Here is a 24,286-nt window from a genome sequence, read left to right as displayed (position 1 = left end):
AAGACAGCCTTGCTCCTTTCCTCAAATTCTCTTGCAATGAAGGCCAACATATCATTTGCCTTCCTAACTGTTTGCTGTAGCTGCATGCTTGCTTTCAGTCTCTGGTGTACTGGGACACCCAGGTCCCTTTGTATATCAACATTTCCCAATCTATCACCATTTAAATAATCCTCTGCCATTCTGCTTCTCTGTCCGAAGTAGTTAAATTCACGTTTGTCCACGTTATACAGCATCTGCCATGCAGTTACCCATTCACTCAATTTTCTGAAGTCACTGTGAAACATTTTAACATCCTTCTCACTACTCACATTCCCAACAAGTTTCATGGCATCAGCAAACTTGGAAATATTATTTTTGGTTCCCTCTTCCAAATCATTGGTGTACATCTCGTGTGTGTCTCAATGTCAGCTCAGAAACATGTACAGCACAATCCCATCCTGTTTCTGTCTTTCTATGGCTCTGTATCTGTATATATCTCTCTCTGAAATTAGAATAAAGAAAATTACAGCACAGGAACAGGCCCTTCGGCCCTCCAAGCCTGCACCAACCATGTGTGAACTAAAAACACCTCCCCTTCCAGGGACCATATCCCTCTATTCCCATCCTATTCTTGTATTTCTCCAGACGCCCCTTAAAACTCATTATTGTATCTGCTTCCACTACCTCTCCCAGCAGCGAGTTCCAGGCACCCACCACCCTCTGTGTAAAAAATCTGCCTCGTACATCTCCTTTAAACCTTGCCCCTCACCTTAAACCTGTGCCCTCTAGTAATTGACTCTTCCACCCCGGGAAAAAGCTCCTGACTATCCACTCTGCCCATGCCTCTCATAATCTTGTAGACTTCTATTAGGTCACCCCCCTTGCCTCCGTCATTCCAGTGAGAAGAAACCAAGTTTCTCCAAACTCTCCTCATAGCTAATGCCCTCCATACCAGGCAACATCCTGGTAAATCTTTAACTGTACCGTCTCCAAAGCCTCCACATCCTTCTAGTAGTGTGGCAACCAGAATTGAACACTATATTCCAAGTGCGGCCTAACAATGGTTCTCTAAAGCTGCAACATGGCTTGCCAATTTTTAAACTCAATGCATGTGGCGTCAAAAGTTTGCTTATTTTCTAAATAACACTGACAACATTTCAAAACCGCTCCATTTTCGGTGAAACACTTTTGGAAACCCTAAAGCCATGAATAGTACTTTAGAAATGTCCATCCCCCAAGTTGCTGTGAGGACATTCAGAGTCAGTGTGTGACTTGGGTCAAAGATAGACCAGCGAGGTCTCTCCCTTAATGACATTGAGTGACTCTTTAGCTTTTTTATGATGAGCAGAAACCTTTCATCTCTCTTGTGTCTAATTCATTCCAATTCTGTCCCTGACATTAATCAGTTGTGACTTTCTATAGGAGCTGGAATGTTCTCTCTGGCGACAGAGAATCCATTGAGAGGAGGATCAGGTGTGACCTTTCTCTCCTGGAATCCATCTTTCCTGTTTGTGTCTTGTAGATTGTGTGTGGAGAGAGCAGAGGGAAAAGGCTGAGTGGATTTGTAATGAACAGGGGTTTGCTTTCATTCACAAACTGGAGCTGAAGCCAACGTGTGCAGATGTGAAGAATGGAGATCAGAAAAGGACCATGGGTAGAATTGGAGACTATCCAGATGTGCTGTCTTTTTGGAAGAGAAATCGAGTTAATCTCTATTTACAGAGGGAGAAGGGATTCCTCCTCCATTATATATCTGTTTAGTTTTAGGCTGTCTGTGTGAGTGTTAGTGTGTGCATATTTTTCTCAATCTGCCTGTCTCTCAGTCCCCCTGGTCCCAGAATCTGTTTCTCTCTCCACAGATGCTGCCTGACCTGTTTGGTATGTCCTTATTTTCTGTTTCAGTATCTGAGGAGTTGCGTATGGTGCTGAACATTGTGCAATCATCAGCGAACATCCCCACTTCAGACCTTGTGATGGAGGGAAGGTCAGTGTTGGAGCAGCTGAAGATGGTTGGGGCCTCGGACACTCACCCTGAGGAACTCCTGCAGGGATGTCCCGGGACTGAGAGGATCGGCTTTGAGATAATCGGCACATTGGGGGAAAGGTTGAAAACCAGAGGATGCTGAATTCAGGTAAATGGCGACAGCGGCAACATGAGGAAATGTTTCTAACGTAGTGAGTGTCCAGTATCTGGAATGTACTGTCTGAGGGTGAGGTGGAAGCAGATTCCATCAAGGACTTCCAGGAGAAGTTGAATGGGAAGCTGAAGGGGAAATATTTACAGGGTCACGGGGAAAGGGTGGAGGAGTGGGAATAGTGACATTGCTCTTGCAGAGTGTTGCACTAATCGCATTAATCGCAGAGCTTTTAACATATCAATTCTTGCATTTTATAATGACATTTGGAAAGGCCTTGCATTTTTATAAGCTTTACCTGACCTTAGGTCGTCCCAAACCATTTAAAACTCACTGATATATTTTGCTGAAGTTATTCATTGCTGTAATATTGGACAGACAGCAAGTATTTGGTGCACAGCAAGCTCCCACAAAGCGAGATGTGATAAACGAACAGTCATTTTGTGATTTTAGTTGAGGAATGAGTGGCCAGGATACTGGGCAGAACAGTCCTGTTATATTGAATTTTATCAATGAGATTTTACATTCTGTCATCGGCCTGAAATGAGAATCTGTTTCACCCACTGCTAATGCCCGCTGACCTGCCTTTTTTGTTGTTTTACTTTTAGATTTCGGGAAGTCGCAGTAGTTTGCACTGTTCTATTCATTCTCTGGATATGGGCATCACTGACAAAGTCAGCAATTATTGCCCATCCTCAGAAGGCGGTTGCGAACTACCTTTTTGAAATTATTGCCCTCTGGTCAGTTTTATTTGTGTTTGACTTTCTGCAGCAACTTTGAAACACCTGAATGGCTGTTTGGTCAATTTCAGAGGCACGTAAGGGTCAGCTTCATCACTGTGGAACTGGAGTCACATGTAGGACAGACAGGCTAAACATAGCTTTTTTTTATTGATTCGTGGGACTTGCACATTACTGGCTGGCCACCATTTGTTGCCCATCTCTAGTTGCCCTTGGAGGGCAGTTGAGAGTCAACCACATTGCTGTGACTCTGGAGTCACATGTAGGTCAAACAAGGTAAGAACGGCAGATTTCATTCCCTAAAGAGACCTGAGTAAACTAGATGGGTTTTTACAACTATCAACAATGGTCTCATAGTCATCAATAGATTCTTAATTCCAGATAGTTTTTATTGATTTCAAGTTCCACCATCTGCCGTGGCGGGATTTGAACTCAGGTCCTCAGAACATTGACTGAACATTAGGTACATAGAGATTAGGAGCCGGAGGAGGCCAGTCGAGCCTGATCCACCAGTCTTCATGATTATGGATTATTTCCTATCTCAAGGCCACATTATTGGATTCTGCCCACACCCCCTGATACCATTAAAATCTAATCACAAATCGATTCATTTCTTGAATCTATTCAGTGGCATGACATCCAAAGCCTTCAGTGCTAGAGGGCTCCGTATGTTCGCTAGCCTCTGAAGTGAAGAAATGTTTCCTCATTTCTGTCCTAAATTGGCTCCCCTATGTCTTGAGACTGCATCCCGGGTTTGAGACTACCTAACCAGCGAAAACGTCCTTCCTTCATCTCGCCTGCTCAGCCCTGTTAGAATTCGTTTAATTATTCATAACTTCATTTATTATCAATGCACAAATAGACATATACTGCAATGAAGTTACTGTGAAAGGGCCCATGGCCACACTCCAGCGCCTGTTCAGGTACGCTGAGGGAAAATTTAGCATGGCCAATGCACCTAATCAGCACGTCTTTCTGACTGTGGGAGGAAAATGGAGCACCCGAAGGAAACCCACGCAGATAGGGGGAGAATGTGCAGTCTCTGCACAGACAGTGACCCAAGGTGGGAATCGAACCCAGGTCCCTGGCAATGAGAGGCAGCCGTGCTACGCATTGAGAGGCAGCCGTGCTCGTCACTGTGCCACTGTACCGCCCTCATTTGTTATGTTTTGAATGTTTCAATCACAATTTTATGTATTTCAATCAGATCTCTTCTCATCCGGCTAAACTCGAGTGAATACATGAGGTGGAGATGCCAGCGTTGCACTCGGGTGGGTACAGTAAGAAGTCTCGCAACGCCAGGTTAAAGTCCAACATGTTTATTTGGACTCACGAGCTTTCCGAGTGCTGCTCCTTCATCAGGTCAGTCAAGTGAATACAGGCCCGGTCGAATCAATTTCGCCTTATAGGACAGTCCCACCAATCCGGGTATCAGCTGCACTCGCCAGAGTCCCTTTCTTAGGGAGGGAGATCAAATCTACACGCATTACACCAGATGTGGTCTTATGAAGACCCGGCATTACTGCAGTAAGACTTCCCTAATTCCGAACTCAAATCTTCTTACAACTAAGGCCTTCCTAATTGCTTGCTGTACATACCTCTCCGATTTCATTGGTTGGTGTACAAGGATAGCCAGATCCATTTGTACATCACACTTCCAAATATATATTGTTTTGTGCTTCACACACGTATATAACTGTACATTGAACCACGTTGTACTGCAGCTGCCACATGTTCACCCATTCACACAACTTGTCCAGATCACATTGAAGCCCCCCTGCATCCTCCTCACAGCTCACAAGTCACTGCACCCTCCTCATAGCTCACAGTTATATATCGCCAGCCGCTTAGGACATGTTACATTTGATTTCCTTATCCAGATCCCACGGTGGCACAGCGTCGGGGACCGGGTTCGGTTCCCGGCTTGGGTCATTTTCTGTACGGAGTCTGCACGTTCTCCCCGTGCTAACGTGGATTTCTTCTGGGTGCTCCCGTTTCCTCCAACAAATCCGAAGGACGTGCAGCTTAGGGACATTGGCCATGCTAAACTCTCCCTCAGTGCACCCGAACAGGCGCTGGAGTGTGGTGACTCGGGGTTTTTCACAGTAACTTCATTGCAGTGTTAACGTAAGCCGACATGTGACGAATAAATAAATAAAATAAGTCGGGATCCTGAAGTACCCCATCACTCGCTGACTACCACTCGGAAAAAGACCCATGTATTTCCATTCTCTGTTTCTTATCTGTCACCGAATTCTACACCAATGTCAATACATTATTCCCGATCCCACGTGCTTTAATTTGACCTACTAATATTGTACGAGGAACCGTCTCAAACGTCTTCTGAAAGTACAAATGCACCACATAGCCTGGTTCCCTTCCCCCTCCCTATTCTATTATTTACAGCCTCAGAAAACGCAAGTATGTTTGTTACGAATTACATATCTTCCTTAAGCCCATTTTGGCTTCATCAAATTCCGTTAATGCTTTCCAAATATTTTGCTATCATGTCTTTGATAACAGCCTCCAACATCTTCACTGATGCTAAAGTCAGGCTGTAATTCAACATTTTTACTCTCCCTTCCTTTGTACATGTTGGGATTTCATTTGTCACCCTCCAATCTATAGGAACTGATCCAGAGTGTATAGAATTTTAGAGGATGACACCAATGCACCCAATATTTTCAGGGCCATTTCCATTCATACTCTGGGATGTAGATTCTCAGGCCTTTGTGATTTATCAGCATTTCACCTCATTAATTTCCCCAGCATGATTTGCTACTAAAGCTGGTGTTCTTCAATGCCAACCAGCTCTTGGTTCCCTAACATTTCTGGGAGGATATTTGTGTCCCCTTTTGTGAAGATGGAGTCAAACATTGTGTTCTATTCATCCAACATTTCTTTGTTCCCTATTATAATTTCCCTGGATTCTGACTGGAAGCTACCTAATTTGTCTGAACTAATCTTTGTCTCTTCAGATATTCAGAGAAGCTTGTACAATTAGTTTCTCTGCTCCTTGCCATTTTACTTTCATACTCTATTTCCCCCCTCGCACATTGTGTCTTCTTTTGTTGAATTATAAAACGTTCCAAACCCTCAGGCTTGTTGCTTCTTCTGGCAATTTTATATGCCTTAGAAATAAAAAGTAAAATTTCCTCTCCTAAAATACATCAGAGAAGACAATGAGCTTTGCCGAAATATGATTGTTATTAATTAGACAACGATGTTTGATTCAGCTTAATCAATTAATTGAAATGAAATTCCCCAGCTGCTGGGGTGGAATTTGAACTCTTGCCCGCAGAGCATTACTTCAAGCTTCTGGAATACATTCTTAATAATAATATTGCTATGCTACACCTTGGACTGAAATATCATCACATCCAATAATGGAACAACTGAACATTCAGCACTTGGTCACAGGTTGTACCATGAGCTCAGGTATCTGTTGTGGGAATTGAGCACATTACCAGTTGACTCAAAAATGACGTTGATTCCACTGGGATAAGACTGTTAACCGATCACAGTTTGTGTTTTGACATGACATTGAGCTCAGTGTGTCTAAACTCTGAGATCTGTGTCCAATATTTCACTGATGCATTTAATTGTCAGAAGCAAGTCTTTTCTTGGCCTTGAATCTTATTCTGACACGATGCCATTGATTACTGAGAATCCATGTGAAAGTTCCATCAATTCCTAAAATGACATCGGGAAACATGCGAGGCAGAAGGTGGTGTGGAGCTTGACGTTCATCATGCATGAGCTGCACTATCAGAACAGCTGCACGCTGCGTTTCTTTCCTTTAGAACTGAGCAGTTTATGGGAGATTTAGTACAGAAGTTCAAAGTTATGAATGAGAATGTTTTGCTCATTAGGAAGAAAACGCTATCCATTGGCTATAGGGCCAGTATATAGAAGACCCTGCTTTATTAGTTATTAATTAACTGAATCAATCCTCTGATTACATTACACTGGTCCATGCTTCTATTTATGTTGTACCAGACCCAGTCTTTAATGATACGGCAGTGGACCCTGTCTCTCTTTATACTACATTCGGTCGTTTTTCTCGTTATGCTACACTCGGCCATTTCTCTATTTATCCTACATTAGGTCCTCTCAATTAGTCCTACAGTGGACCACAGATCTGATTATATTACGTCGGATCCCAACTCTTTTTATATTACACAGGATTTGTCTCTTTATATTACATCAGAGCCTGTCTCTGTTAATCCAACATGCGACCATGAATATGTTGCCTGTCGAGATATTATCAATCACGATATATGTGGGTGTGCCTGTCCGATACCAATCATTCTTGTTTGAAACAGTAGGTTTATTTTTTGCTAATATTTATAAGTAGCTGTGAGAAACGTCTAATCACTCTGCTATTGTGTGGGTAATATTTAGCGTGAACGTTATAACAATTTATCAGTGATAAACTGGCATTGAGGGACAGGTTAATATGAACAATAGTGCAGTACTCTTTGCAACATATTTAGGAATCTCTGTTATGATGCATTTTATTCGTTGTAGATTGTGTTGCACTATGTCAATTTGCTGCAGATTTTAGCGATAAAGATTGTTTCGCCTGTCGTATTTTATTAATAGCATTCAACTGATACACTGGCGGTATGAGACAGAATTTTGTACTCGCAATATCGCCAGATGGGCTCCCACAGGCCAATTTTCTAACCAATGGTTAATTGTTCATCTGTTTCAGAGAGAAATAAAACGAAATGGCCGCAGAACAAGTTATGTTTGAATAGAATTTAAATATATATATTTTCTGCAATTTCCATTCTTATCTTCAAAATTATTTTTCAGTTTGGGATGTGTTAATCTGCCCAGGCCCTAAGCTCTGTTATTCCCTCCCTAAATCTCCTTATCTCACTTTCCTCGTCTAAATCAATGCATAAAACTGTCCCTGTATTGATCGTCCTTTTAGTAATCTGTTCAAATATCTCCTTGCTCAAAAACAAGATACTGCGGATGCATGGGATCTGAAAAATGAACTGCCAGAAACACTCTGCAGATCATTCATCATAAATGGAGTGATATTAGTGCACTTGTCCATCTCTCTCTCTCTCTCTCTCCTCCCTCAGTCAACACTGCAGTTCATCCTCTCGGATTCATAGCATTCGATCACATATCGTTATTACTGAATTAGGCTATGATTCCGAGGAACATATTAATGGCCATTTTTGTATTATTGCTTACTATGGTACGACGATGTATATGCTTAAATTTCACTATATATTGAGTTTAGTTTTATTACACTGCCCCTCCTTCTGTTATTACTGCATTTAACCACGTAATTTTTTTTATTGCACAGGAGTTGTCTCAGTCATGTCTGTACGACACCATATCTCGTTTTATCTTTCTTTCTGCACTATATAACGCAACCTGAAGTTTAATTTATTAACGGACTGGGCCTTGATCTATAAGGGCTACAATTAACCCTGTCTCAGTTAGTACTGTACTTGACGATGTTCGCTGCAATAGCCCATTTGGTGCAGTCTTATACAGTAATGCACTAGGCCATGCCTCTTTATGTACTGCATTTGATTCATTTGAATCATTATTGCAATATACCTTGTATCTGTTTACATTACATTACGTGCCGCTTCCTTTATATTACATGAAGGCATGCCGTGATATATGCTACAATTAATCATTTCTGAGCTGTTGTTGCTCAGTCAATAGTCCACATATGTTACATTAGGTTCCATCTCAGATATTATTTTTGGTAGGTTGTATGTCATGCACTACTGAGCACACCCGTACCTCACGTTGCATTACATTGGGTCCGAATAAAAAAGCAGGCACTGCCTCAGTTACTAATTTCTATAAAATGCGTCTGATGGATGGAAAAAGAGGAAGACCAAGCTAGCTGGATGGCGCAGTGGTTAGCAGTGGTTAGCACTGCTGCCTCACAGTGCTGGGGACTCGAGTTCGATTCCTGGCTTGGTCACTATATATGTGGAGTTTGTACTTTCTCCCTGTGTCTGTGTCGGTTTCCTTCCACATTCCAAAGATGTGCTAGTTAGGTGCATTGGGAATGTCAAATTCCCCCTCAGTGTACCCGAACAGCTGCCAGAGTGTGGCGACAGGGGGATTCTCATAGCCGCTTCATTGCAGTGCTAATGCCATCCGACATGTGACTAATAAATTAACTTTGAATAAACAGATACTAACTTAAGAAATGAAACGTATTCGTGTGGATGAAAGGGGTTGGAAGTGTGCATTTCATCTTGTTAATAAATATTCGGTGTTGCACATCATATCTAGTTGCTCACGTATTGTGTGCAATAATTTGTTGAAAGCTTGGGATGAATCTTGTAACATCCTCTTGTTCAAAAGAAATTGAGGAATACAATAAACGTATGCCACGTTGGACTGCAAATGGATACTCAGGGACAATTCAGCATGACCACTCCTCCTAACCTGCACATCTTTGGACTGCAGGAGGAAAGCGGTAAACTTGGCGGAAACCCACGCACACAATTTGCAAAAACCAGACAGACAGTTACACAAGGCCGAAGTGGACCCTCTGCCCATAACAATGTGAGGTACCAGTCATAACTCCTATGTAAATAATTGCAATTAGTTTTAAGCATTTTATGGTAATTTGTTCAGTATTTACTTGCACATTCTTTGCCTCAGTCAATGCCGAAAGTTAATGAACTGCTCTGGACGTTCTTGATTGTGATATACAGCTGGCCATTCCACTGCCAAGGCATTGCATCTTTCAAATGACTCACTGAACTTCTCTCCTCTCTTTCTCTGTCTCAGACAAGACCTAAATCGGAAAACCTCTCTTCTCTCTCTCAACCTCCTTTAGCTCACTTACAGAGGTACCCATGAGCCGGATCTGGCTACTCGTTCAAAAATGTTTAACTTTCATGCTTAAGGCAACTTGTGACTGAAAAGATGAAACACAACAATCTCAACAGAGGAAAATTCAGTGCCGGAAACAGACCAGTTCACTCTTTTATACGCTCTCCTCGATTTCACTCACACAACACCTAACACACTTAAACTTTCTATTTTAGAACACCTGTGCGGGGAAAAATGTAGCTTTAATTTTCACTCTTTTCTCTCAGCGATAATCTTCAATCCATCTTCCTTTCAATTAACCTACCTAAACCCCAAATATGATCATTTTCTTGATTCATTAAAATGGCAATCGAAGTGAATGTAATGCTGCGACCGGCAGCAATTCTGTAACTGTTCTTGACGCTTTCAGAATGAGTTCACCCTCGCAGGCAGGAAGACTGTTCACGGTGATAACATTAAACTGGCCCCGTTTGTTTCATTCTCAGGTAATATAACTTCCTGATTCTTGTTGCCAGTTCCAAACCACACATCTCACTTCTGAGCAGAAAATAAATCCAGGGGCCACAATCTGACGAGAACATCTGTCAGTGCGGCCTATATCTGTCCACAGAGCCAGGGCAGAGTTATAAAGATCACATTGTGGTGACATTTACAAATGAGTCTGTTGTGATCTGTTCAGAGTTTCCATTCCAGGACATAACTGGATGGTCAGTGGATCAGTCACTGAGCTCTCCCAGGTTTCGTGAAGAAAGGAAATGATAGCTGTTATCTTGCATTGTTCGATCATTTTCTCTCCATCTGCTATTTATTTTTTGTTCTTCAGCTTTTATCTGTCAGCACCCCGTTTTTCTTTCTCCTAACTCTCCCGGTGTCTCTCTCTCTCTCTATCTCCTTGCCAGTGTATTGAACACTTTTATTCGTGTTCAAAATCATGACGTTTTGAGTGGGGTAATTAAAGAGAGGATATTTCAACTGGGAGGACGGTGAGCAACCAGTGGGCACAGATTTATTTTCTTGAGCAGAGAGACAGAAATGTGATTGTTTACTTTTACACAAGAGTTGTTGTGGACTGGAATGAACAGCTTCAGAGGGTGATCGAATCAGATTTCACAGTAACTTTGAAAATAAATGAGATGTATCCTTCATGGAGTAAAATGTGAAGGATTTTCGAGAACAGGTCCATTTTAATGGTTCTTATGCGTCATTGTCCTAGCATCGTTTTTGAGTCTCCCCCTGTCCTTCATTGAGACTGAATAAGATGCAATATTTATACAGCTGTCGTCTTGTGCTCATCTTATCTTTTGGCAGCACGTGTGTGTGTGTGTGTGTGTGCGCGCGCGCGGTGGGGGGTGGGAGGGGGGGGGGGGATGGGAGGGTTGGTGGTGGACATTTGCCAGGGACGATTCCGAAATTCAATCATTCAATTCTATTTACAAGCCATCACTTTGAACAAATTAGCATTGGATCGAACTTGTTTCGGAAAAGTGCAATAATCCTTAACAGTTATTGCACTATTCGTTTTGCCTCCGATGATATTTTCATACTTCGTCTTTTCAGTCTTCACATGTCCCAATTCTGACTGTAAATGTGGAACTGTTTGTAAGAATGAGAAGGAGCATGTTATTTTCTTTTCCTCTGACAGATTCACCATTGTTACCTCAGATAACAGAATTTTTTGGAGTCCACCATGATTGATCCCCCCTCCCTCCCCCCCCCCCCCCCCCCGGGAATAACAGCTCTTTGTCCGGTGGAGTCAGTCATTCTTGCGGCTGTCATCGGTTTCCAATCCGTGTTTGCCACACACATCCCTGCATCACTCGTCATGACAAGGAAACCTGCGCAAGGCCCTCGAAAAGATATGCTTCCTTATATCAGTTCCCAGTCTGACTCCGGGCCTAGCTGTCTCTGTTAGTGAAACACCGGGGTCGGCCATTCAAATTATAATATTCTAATTCTCTATGATTATTTTTGGAAACCGTTACCCAATCAGTTGTGAATTGGAACCTATATCTGGTTTTGCTACGTTTGACGCCTGCCAGTTATTATTGGACAATTTACTTTTTTCTAGAATGATCACACGGAACAAAATGTTTATTTAAATGTTATATCATGTTCTGTCTCTCTTATTCTATATATCTAATACATTAACTTACATGACTCTCCCGGCCAGTTTATGTTATCATTGCGCCAGCATATCTGTCTATATTAGATTAGATTCTGTCTCTGTTGTTACTGCATAAGTTTTAATCATTTATGGGATGTGGGCATCACTGGCATCTGTTGCCCTTCCCTAATTGCCCCTGACAAAGTGATGATGAGCTGCCATCTTGAACAGCTACTGTCCATGTTCACCAGGCAATATCACTGTTTGTATCACACAAGGTCTGACCACCCTCATAATATACCTGATCCTGATTCGTCATGTTACCGAGATTGTACAACCTATACACAGTAGAAAATATTTAGGATGGTTACTATGGAATTGGCGAATGTAACGGTTAAACAGAAATATTGCTCCATCTCTGGAGAACAGCAGATGTTTCAATCCTTTGCATTAATAGGAATAAGAAGTCTGAGAATTACAGGTGTAATTATCTCCTGTCGGCTATATATCCACGGTCACTTCCGCCATCATTTTCACAAATCAGCACATAATTGAGTCGAAAATCTGGAACTTTAGTGAGACACGAAGAAAATCAATTTCCAGTAATCTCCTCGTCATCGAGATGTGATTTATCCATTTTCCAACAGATTTTTAAAGACAGATAAGCCAACGCTGGGAGCAAAATAATCAGATTGAAATCGTTTTGTGTGCAAGAGCACACAGCAGAATGGTTGTCAATAAATAGTTACATATTAAATGTTCTTCAGTTGAAATACCTGAACTGCCTGGTGTTTTCATACACTCATGGAAGGCAGAGATGGACTGAAGGTTATCACTTGGAAAACTGAAGGGAAATTGCTAAAAGAAATCATTTCTCCAAAGGGGGTAATTGGAAAAAAGAATATTTAAAAGAAATAAGCACTCAAATGTCTAAGCAAGGTATGATATGATAATTCTTAGACATAGAACCATAGAATCCCTAGAGTTCAGAAAAAGACCATCTGGCTCACCGAGTTTGCATCCCACACAGGCCCTCCCCTCTGCCCTATCCCCGTTAGCCCCAAACATTTACCATGGCGAATCCACATACCCTATGGACAATAACGGGCAATTTTGCACAGCCAATCCATCTAATACAATCTGTTGTATTATGAACGAAGGACGGGTTTTGTGCAGTAATACAGAGACAGAGTCGAGTGCACCAATTATTGATACAGCACGTGTACTAATATGAATGCAGACTGGGTCCAGTTCAGTGCTTACTGAGAGCGGGTATAGAACAAAGAAAAATTACAGCACAGGAACAGGCACTTCGGCCCTCCAAGCCTGCACCGACCATGCTGCCCGACTTAACTAAAACCCCCTACGATTCCGAAGACCATATCCCTCTATTCCCATCTCATTCATGTACTTTCCTTGACGCCCCTTAAAAGTCACTACCGTGCCGGCTTCCACTACCTCCCCCGGCAACGAGTTCCAGGCACCCACCACTCTCTCTGCAAAACATTTGCCTCGTACATCTCTTTTAAAACTTGCCCCTCGCACCTTAAACCTGTGCCCCCGCGTAATTGACTCTTCCACCCTGGGAAAAAGCTTCTGACTATCCACTCTGTCCATGCCTCTTATAATCTTGTAGAATTCTATCAGGTCATCCCTCAACCTTCGTCGCTCCAGTGAGAACAAACCAAGTTTCTCCAACCTCTCCTCATAGCTAATGCCCTCCATACCAGGCAACATCCTGGTAAATCTTTTCTGTACCCTCTCCAGAGCCTCCACATCCTTCTGGCAGTGTGGCGACCAGAATTGACCGTACATTCCAAGTGCGGCCTCACTAAGATTCTATAAAGCGTCAACATGACTTGCCAATTTTTAAACTCAATACACCGGCCGATGAAGGCAAGCATGCCGTATGCCTTCTTGACTACCTTCTCCACCTGCATTGCCACTTTCAGTGACCTGTGTACCTGTATAACCAGATCCATTTTGCCTATCAATACTCCTAAGGGTTCTGCCATTTACTGTAAATTTCCTATCTGTATTAGACCTTCCAAAATGCATTACCTCACATTTGTCCGGAATTTGCATCGCTAGTACTAACCAGCGTGATGTTTTCTCACATAGACAGAAACATGAATTACGCAGCTGTAACAAAGTCAAGGTTTATTCCAATGTCAGCAGAGACAATGTGCACTATAATTTAAACTGCGACAGGTTCTAGTGTAATGTAATCTCACATGGACGCTATTAGAATAAAGGGATATAATCTAGTGTGATATAAACAGAGATGTGACCCAGTGGAATAAAAAGTGAGGCAATGCAGTGTAAAGCAATAACTGAGAGAGGATAATTTGTAAAATGAACAGTGGTATGGTTTGGCGCATTAATAAAGGACACAGCAGCTAGCGCAATAAAACTCCACCTGTTCAATCGGTTCAAATACTGTTGAATCTGATTCTGGGCATTGTATGATATAAACTGAGACAAAGCTGATGCAATAATTTCAAACTAAGGCTTCAGATTGTTAAAAGATTTGACAGGGACATTAGAGCAATAAGCGAGTCATGAAATAGAACAATAATTAGAGACAGGATATTATTCGGTATAAACAGGGAGGTGGACTGGTGCAGCAGTGATTGAGGTATAGTCAAGGTTTCTTTCGACGTTGCAGGTTCCAGCAATGTAATATCAAATGGGACTTGGTACGGTATAGTGACAACTGGTATTTTGCTGAGTATAGAATCAATTGAGAATTATTGTCATGTAATCAGAATTATGATTTTGTGTCATATAAACTAGGTCTAGTTTCGGATGGATAAAGACTGCATCTATTGCAGCAATGACTGAGACGATCTGTTTCGCGTCGTGCCAAAGAGCACGGTTTCACTGCCATCTCCTGGACGTCCTTTGATATAGCAGATGTTATGAAATGCTGATTTTCGTTGCTGTTTCTTATTCTTTCATGGGGTGTACACACAGCTGGCAAGGCCAGCATAATTTGGCAATCGCCAGTACTCTGAATTCATTGGTTTCCTAGATCATCACAGAAGTCATGTAAACGCCAAACACGTGTGGGCCTTGAGTCAGCTATGGGCCAAACTGGGAAATGATGGATGGTTTCCTTTTCTGCTGGGCATTAGAGGATCTGCTATATTACTTGTATTGGCCGCAATTACGGAACGAGGTTTAAATTCAAAATTGCAATTGCATTTTAAAACCCACGTTCTTTTGCAGTTAGATTTGAACATATATCTTGAGAAAATTGCCTCCCCTCAGAAATCCTCTCCCAGTGATATTACCACTTTGCCACTGACTTCATTTTCCATACTGATAGACTATTTACAGGAGAGAAGAAGGCCATTTTGAAGCATCATGTATGTGCTGGTCCTCTTAAGGAGCAATTCATCCAATAAGACTCTATACCCGACAGTCCAGCATTTTGTTCAATTCCAGACAATAATCCAATCCCATTTTGAAACCATCAATTGGCGCTCCCTGAACCGTACTCTGAAACAGCAGATTGCAGGTCTGAATCAGTCACTGTCCGAAAATGTTTTTCGTTATGACTCCATGCTTCTTTCACCAATTAACTTCAACCCACGCCCTCTGTTACAAAATCCATCTGCTATTGAACAATTACTGTCTATCTACTCTGTCAAGACCCCTCAGGATTTTGAACGCCTCATTGGGATCACATCAGCAACTTCCTGTCAAGGAAATCAGTCCGAACCTCGCCAATATATTTTCGGAATTGAAGTTTCTGATCTCTGGAACTAATCTCGTATTTTCCCCCTGCATCCAGCCTATTGGCTTTACATTTCTCCTTACGTTTGGTGCCCAGAATTTGACGCAATTTTTCAGTTGACTATTTTCCAGTGAATTTTACAAATTTAGCATAACTTCCTTGCTTCTGTATTCTTTTCCCCAACAAAGACTGTTAACTATTTTCTTTTCCGCTCTTTCAAACTATCTTCCACCATGAATGATCTATGCACATATTCACTCAGGTCCCTCGGCGTCTTACCGCCACATTCATAGCGTTTTCATCATTTCCCTTTGTCTCTTCACATTCTGCTTAACAAAACTAATCATGTAACTTTACATGCAATCAATTAAATCTCCCAATTGCACGACAATTCCACAAATTAGTTTTTTTTTCGTTCTGAAGTTCTGCTCGGTCTTCTGATGGTTGGCAATGTTTCCATGTTTTGCATCATACACAGATTTTGAAAGTCTGACCTCCATACCAAGCTCTCGGCCATTACTATGCCGGGAAGATCAAGAGTCATATAACCTACTCCTGGCACCTTCACAACAAACTTTATTCCAGTCCGAAAAACAGCTCTGAGTTTTTTTCCTGGCACTCAGCCAATTTCCTATCCGTGTTGCTCCTATCCATTTTATTCTCTGATCTCCACATTTACTCACAAGCTGTGATGCAGCACCATATCACATGACCTTTGGACGCCCATTAAGAGAAATACCCTCACAAACCATCTCTGTTGTTCAGCATTAAACTCAAGCAAGTTGACGAAAAACGATTTGATCTGAACAAATACATTCTGGCTGAATTTGTCAAAAAGCATTAAAGTGGGATGATTTCTGCAGTGATGAAGGCAGTGAAGATATGGATGTTATATCTGCTGACGACACAAGGATAGATCGGAAAATTGGGCATTGGCGAGGGCATTGGATATATATCAAATATTGTGCACACTACTTGTCTCCTTATCTTAAGAAATATGTTAATGCATGAGAAAAAGTTCAGAGGAGTTTTACGAAACCATCACCAGCTCTGAGCGGGTGATCTGATGAGGAAAGGATGTTGACGTCAGGTTTGTATCCACGGGAGTTCAGAAGAGTAAGAGGCAAATTGACTGAAAGCTTTAAAACGCGAAGGGGTGCCAACAGTGTGGATGTTGAGCGGATGATTCCTCTTGTCCAATGTTGTAGCTGCACTGGATATGTCTCTGAGTGTACATTTGTGGGCTCTTGGTATTCCGTCTGTTTCCAATGCTGTTGTACTGTCCACGGAGGGCGCTCTCTGATCGCTTACCGAAAATCATGGCATCTTTTTGCAGAAAGTGAATATTTGCCGATATGCAAATGGGCGGAGAAAATAAATCCCATCCCATCACATTGTATCTTCCCGGTTCTTTTGATTCAACCTTTAACTTCAATACATTTATTTAACACAAATGTCCTCATTCTGAATTGAATATCTCTGAAATAGACAACATTGAATTGCAAGCATGGCTAATCAACAAAAGAGCGCGAGTCACTGGGAAATACACATCCCATGGTACTTTTTGAAATTGACCACAGTCAGCTTTCAAACAAAAGCAAATATCTTTCAAGGGAAGAGATTTAAGAATGATCTGTTAGTTATACGTGATCCTTCTTTATTCGGTGTGTGAAACATTCTGGCACTTAAATCTCTTTCATCGACAGGAGGCCCAGCAGTTCCGCACTGATCCTCGATTTCCTCATCTGTCTGAGTGGTTTTTCCTATTTCTTTATTCGGAAGAACAATTTTAAAAACAAGCTTCGAAGCAATGTGTGTCATTTCCTCTAGCTCAGTTACAGTTTTACTTGTGTCTGTCTTTATGAGCCCGCATTACTGGTCGACATGTTTCAGATGGTGATTAAATATGTTTGTCTGCACCGGTAAACGCATTAAATTTTGTTGCGGACTGAACGAGTTGCGAATATATGTACAAACAATACAAACATTTATTTCCTGCCATTGCATCCTAAATAACAGCATTTCTGATTTTCCGAAAGGCAATTGAATTAATGTAAGGTCCGATTTTCCGAAAAGCATTTGAGTTGATGTAACATCGAGATTCACATAATGGTGAGCAATGATGGTGGCACAGTGGGACGGCACAGTGGCACATTGGTTAGCACTGCGGCCTCACAGACACCTGGGTTCGACTCAAGGCTTGGGTCACTGTCTGTGTTGAGTTTGCACGTTCTACCCGTGTTCCCCGGGTCCTGGTTTCCTCCCACAGTCCAAAGATGTGCAGGCGAGGTGGATAGGCCATGCTAAATTTCCCCTTAGTGCCAGGGGGCGAGGTAGGTAAACACATGGGGTCATGGGGATAGGGCCTGGGTGGGATTGTGTTCGATGCAGTCTCGATGGGCCGAATGGCCTCCCTCTTCACTGCATGATTCTAGGAAGGTAAACCATGCAGGCTTCGCACTCCCTTAATAAGGAAGGTCCGAAAGTGCTTCTGCCGGGTTTTGATCCGGGGATCTTTCACGTGTGAGGCGAACGTGATAACCATGACATTACATGAACAGCTGACAGCATATTTTAGCTAATCGGCCTGTCTGCAATGTCCAACTGCGCTGCGTTGCTCCAGGTTCCAATGGATAGACTGAGAGCCCATGCCACTGAATTCAAGAAGAAAACCGGTACTTTTAACCTGATTTCAGAATTTATCTTGAACATCAAAATTTAAAAGCTTTCGTTTGGCAAATATCTAAGTGAGCATTGATTTCTGCCCATTCATTAATGCATCATTTTCATCTTCCTTCGAATGATCTCAACAAATTGTAATCAGTAATAAAAGTAAATTACTGCGGATGCTGGAATCGGAAACCAAAAGAGAAAATGCTCGAAAATCTCGCAATGTCTGACAGCTCCTGTTAGGAGAGAAAAGGGCTGACCTTTCGAGTCCAGATGACATTTTGTGAAAGCTCATTGAGCAATTGTACTCAGTATTTGTTTTATTATTCAATATTTAGTATCAATACATTATTTAACACATATGTCTTCATTATGAATTGAATATCTCTGGAATTGAATATCACTGAATTGCAAACATAACTGACCAACAGAACGAATCGAATCACCGGGTAATACAGATCGCAATTTTGAGATTGATCATAACCAGCTTTTAAACAAAGTCAACTACGTTTTAAATGGAAGTGATTCAAGAATTAACTGTTCGTGACAATTGAGCCTTTTTTTATTATGGGCGTGAAATATTCAGGCGCATAAATTCCGGCCATTTATAGGAAGGTCCAGAAGATCTGCACTGAGTCCCGATTCTCTCATCTGTTTGAGTGTTTTTTTTTTCTATTTCTTTGTTGTGAAGAACGATTTTTTAAAAGAATCGTCTGGGAAATGAACGCCATTTCTGATAGATCACTTACAATATAACTTGTGTCAGTCTTCTGGAGCAGACGCTACTATTAGAAACGTTTCATTCTTGTCAGTGCATCAAAAAAAAGTCAGCATTTCTTATTTTACAGAAAACATTGGAGGCCGATGTCAGAGCAACAATAATATGCCTGTAATATTGAGGTTCAGATAATGTTGAGAAACGAACTGAAATCATGCAATTTTCCTTCACGCGACATGAGAAAGCTTAATGAATGTTTCTGCTCCGTTTCGAACCAGGACCTTTCCGCGTGTCAGACGAACATAATAACCACTACACTGGAGAAACAGCTGGACGCAAACTGCAGCAAATCGGACTGTCCGCAATGTTCAACAGCTGCAGGTTCCAATGGTCAGACTGAGAGCCCATGCTTCTTAATTCAGGAAGATAACCGTTGCTTTCAATCTGATTGCTCAACTTATTTTGAACATCAAAATTTAAAAGCGTTCTTCTGGCAAATATCTAAGGGAACAATGATTTCTAGCCTTTCATTAATGCATCATTCTATAGCTATACGATAAATGGCAGAACCATAAAGGGTGTAGATACGCAGAGGGACCTGGGTGTGCAAGTCCACAGATCCTTGAAGGTGACGTCACAGGTGGAGAAGGTAGTGAATAAGGCATATGGCATGCTTGCCTTTATAGGGCGGGGCATAGAGTATAAGGTTGGAGTCTGATGTTGCAGATGTACAGAACGTTGGTTCGGCCGCATTTGGAATACTGCGTCCAGTTCTGGTCGCCACACTACCAGAAGGACGTGGAGGCTTTGGAGAGAGTGCAGAGGAGGTTGACCTGGATGTTGTCTGGTATGGAGGGGCTTAGTTATGAGGAGAGATTGGGTAAACTGGGGTTGTTCTCACTGGAAAAACGGAGGATGAGGGGAGACTTAATAGAGATGTATAAAGTTATGAAAGGCATAGATAGGATGAACGGTGGGAAGCTTTTCCCCAGGTCGGTGGTGACGTTCACGAGGGGTCATGGGTTCAAGGTGAACGGGGGGAGGTTTAACACAGATATCAGAAGGACATATTTTACACAGAGGGTGGTGGGGGCCTGGAATGCGCTGCCAGGCAAGGTGGTGGAGGCGGACACACTGGGAACGTTTAAGACTTATCTAGATAGCCACATGAACGGAGTGGGAATGGAGGGATACAAAAGAATGGTCTAGTTTGGACCAGGGAGCAGCACGGGCTTGGGCTAGTTCCTGTGCTGTATTGTTCTTTGTTCTTTGTTCTTTATTCTCATCTTCCTTCGAATAATCTCAACCAATTGTTCTCAGCAATAAAAACAAATTACTGCGGATACTGGAATCGGAAACCAAACGAAAAAATGCTGGAAAATCTCACAACGTCTGACAGCACCTGTAAGAAGAGAAAGGAGCTGACGTTTCGAGTCCAGATGACACTTCAACAACGTTCATTGTACAATTGTACTCAGTATTTGTTTCAATATTTAGTCTCAATGCATTATTTAACACAGATGTCTTCATTATGAATTGAATATCTCTGAAATTGAATATCATAGAATTGTAAATATAACTGACCAACAGGAATCGAGTCACCGGGGAATACAGATCACAATTATGAGATTGACCATAGCGAACTACATTTAAGCAAAGTGAACTACATTTAAATAGACGAGATTGAAGAATTATTGACACTTGAGTCTTTTCTTTTTTGAGTGTGAAACATTCAGGCGCATAAATTCCGGCCATTTAAATGAAAGTTCAGTAGATCCGCACTGAGTCTCGATTTCCTCATTTGTCTGAGTGTTTTTTTTCCCATTTCTTTGTTTTGAAGAACGATTTAAAAAAAGATTCTTCTGGGAAATGTGCGCCATTTCCTACACTTCGCTTACCGTATCACTCGTGTCAGTCCCCTGGAGCACATACTACTATTCGAAAAGTTCCAGATGGTGATTAGCTACGTTAATCTGCACCTATAAACTCTTTAAATTCTGTTGTAGACTGAACGTGATGCGAATATGCGCACAGTGTCAAAATCGAAAGGTTTCTTTCCTGTCAGTTCGTCAAAAAGCTATCAACATTCTTATTTTACAGAAATCATTTGAGGCCGAGGTCAGAGCAAAGATCATATGGCTGCAACATCAAGATGCGGATAATGTTCAGCAACGAAGATCTAATACAAATAGGAAATATACAGTAAATGGCAGAACCCTTAAGAATATTGATAGGCAAAGGGATCTGGGTGTACAGGTATACAGGTCACTGAAAGTGGCAATGCAGGTGGAGAAGGTAGTCAAGAAGGCATACCCATGCTTGCCTTCATCGGCCGGGGCATTGAGTTTAAAAATTGGCAAGTCATGTTGCAACTTTATAGAACCTTAGTTAGGCCGCACTTGGAATATAATATTTAAATTTGGTCGCCACACTACCAGAAGGATGTGGAGGCTTTGGAGAGGGTAAAGAAAAGATTTACCAGGATGTTGCCCTCTTTTTAGGTCAAACCAAACCAAGTCAACAAACTCAGATTAAATCAGGACAAAGTAAAAGGGGCAGCTCCCCAAAAAGGAGGGGAACAGCCCGAACAGAAATCAAAGTACAAAGGAAACTTAAAAACATCAAATTAAAATGTGATTATTGGGGTCAATAATGCACCCCAACCACTGCGGTGCCCAGCGGGCACGGAAAGCGTCAACCTAGCATGGTCGGTGCATGCGTGGAGGGCTGGTTGCTATGCTGTAATTTTCTTTGTTCTTTATATTGAAATCATACAGATTTCCTCACCCTAAATTAGAAAGCTTAATGAACGTTTCTGCCCGGTTTTGAACTGGGAACCTTTCGCGTGTGAGGTGAATGTGATAACCACTACACTACAGAAACAGGTGACAGCAATGATAGCAAATCCGCCTCTCTGCAATGTTCAACTGTGCTGTGTTGCTGCAGTTTCAAATGGTTCGACTGAGAGCCCATGTCCCTTGTTTCAGGAAGATAACCGTTACTGTCAATATGATTGTTCAACTTATCTTGAACTTCAAAATTTTAAAGCGATCGCCTGTCAAATATCTAAGGCAACAATGAATTCCACTCATTCATTAATGCATTATTTTCATCTTCCTTCGAATAATCTCAACCAATTGTGCTCATTAATGAAAGCAAATTACTGCAGATGATGGAATCTGAAACCAAAGGAGAAAATGCTGGAAAATCTCACAAGGTCTGGCAGCATCTGTAAGGAGAGAAAAGAGCTGACGTTTCGAGTCCAGATGACATTTTGTCAAAGCTCATTTTACAATTGTACTCAGTATTTGTTTCAATATTTAATATCAATACATTGTTTAACACATATGACTTCATTATGAATTGAATATCTCGGAAATTGAATATCACTGAATTGCAAACATAACTGGCCAACGAAAAGAGTCGAGTCACCGGGTAATACAGATCCCATGGTTGTTTGTTTGAGATTGGCCATCATCAGCTTTTAAACAAAGTCAACTATAATTAAATGGAAGAGATTGAAGAATTATCGGTGAGGTATACTTGAGCCTTTTTTATTATAAGTGTGAAACATTCAGGCGTATAAATTCCGGCCACCTATAGGAAAGTCTAGTTGATCCGCACTGAGTCTCCATTTCTTCATCTGTCTGTGTGTTTTTTCCGATTTCCATGTTATGAAGAACAATTTTTAAAAAAAGATTCTTCTGGGAAATGTGTGCCATTTCCTCTAGTTCACTTCGAGTATCACTTGTGTCTGTCTTGTTGAGCACACACTCCTATTAGACATGTTTCAGATGGTGATTCGCTATTTTAGTTTGCACCTATGAACCCATTAAATTCTGTTGTCCACTGAACAAGATGATACTATGTGCACGTTCTCAAAATAGAGACGTTTCTTTCCTGTCAGTGCGTCGAAAAAATCAGCATTTCTTATTCGCAGAAACCATTTGAGTTTGAGGTCAGAGCAAAGATAATATTGTTGTAATGTCGAGATTCGGATAATGTTCAGCAACGAACTGAAATCATACAGGATTTCCCTCATCTTCCATGAGAAAGCTTAACGAATGCTGCTTCCCTGTTTCGGACCAGGAACTTTTTGTGTTTTAGGCGAACGGGATAACCACTCCACTGCAGAAACAAGTGATAGGATTGGGGCCTCAATGGGCCTGACTACAATGTTTAACTCCACTATGTTGCTGCAGGTTTGAGTGGTATGATTGCGGGCCCATATCACTTAATACAAGAGCACATCCCTGACTTTCAACCTGATATCTCAACTTATCTTGTTCTTCAAAATTAAAAAGAGTTCGTCCGGCAAATGTCTAAGAAAGCACTGATTTGTGCTCAATCATCAATGCTTCATTCTTATCTTCCTGCGAATAATTTCAACCAATTATACTCAGTATTTTTTTCATACAATCATAGAATCAGTGCAGAAAAGGTATTCGATCGAACGAATCAGCAGCGACGCCAGGACATCATAACCAGGCCATTTCCCTCGTTTCCCCCGCAACGCTACTCCTTTCGCATGGCTATTCAATCTAACCAAAGGGTAATTTAGCATGCCCAATCCACCTTGGATCTTCATTCAATTTTTAATATCAATACAGTTATTCAATATGTATGTCCAAATTCTGAATTTAATATCTCTGGAATATACAATCGGTCTGACTGCATTGTACAACTCCGCTCTATTGCTGCAGATTCGAATGGTTAGGACTGAGAGTCCATTTACCTCAGTGCAAGAAGACAACTGTTACTCTCAACGTGATGTCTCAACTTGTCTCGAATTTCAAAATTTAAAAGCGTTCATCGGACAAATGTCTAAGGGAGCAATGATTTCTGCTCCATCATTGATGCATCATTCTCATATACCATCGATTAACTTCAAACAGTTATATCCAGTATTTGTTCGGTAATCAACATTTAATATCAATCAATTTATTTAACACAGATGTCTTCATTGCGGATTGAATATGTCTGAAATATACAACATTGAATTGCAAATATTATTGACCAACAAAATAAATCGAGTCACGGGTAATACACATCCCATGGTGCTTTCTTGAGTTTGACCATGATCAGCTTTTAAACCAAATCAAATATCTTTAAAGGGAAGAGATTCAAGAATGATCTGTTAGTTATACTTGATCCCTCTTTATTCTGTGTGACAAACATTCTGGCGCCTAAATCTCGTTCATCTATAGGAGATCCAGACGGTCTGCTTTGATTCTCGATTTCCTCTTCTGTCTGAGAGGTTTTCCCTATTTCGTTATTATGAAGAACAATTTTCAAAAGATGCTTCGGGAAAATGTGCTCCATTTCCTCTCGTTCAGTGACAGTATCACTTGTATCTGTATTTTT

The 24,286-nt window shown here is 41.4% G+C and overlaps 1 non-coding gene across 1 annotated transcript; it reads right to left on the bottom strand.

The window, feature by feature from the left end:
- Positions 1-21,732: 21,732 nt before the first annotated feature.
- trnav-cac (transfer RNA valine (anticodon CAC)) lies at positions 21,733-21,805 on the bottom strand. Its single transcript has one exon. It is a non-coding gene; the product is annotated as a tRNA-Val (tRNA).
- Positions 21,806-24,286: the final 2,481 nt, after the last annotated feature.

The sequence above is a fragment of the Mustelus asterias genome, unplaced genomic scaffold, assembly GCF_964213995.1.
Source record: "Mustelus asterias unplaced genomic scaffold, sMusAst1.hap1.1 HAP1_SCAFFOLD_1186, whole genome shotgun sequence".
NCBI lineage: Eukaryota > Metazoa > Chordata > Chondrichthyes > Carcharhiniformes > Triakidae > Mustelus > Mustelus asterias.
This window is presented reverse-complemented; position numbering and strand designations above follow the sequence as displayed.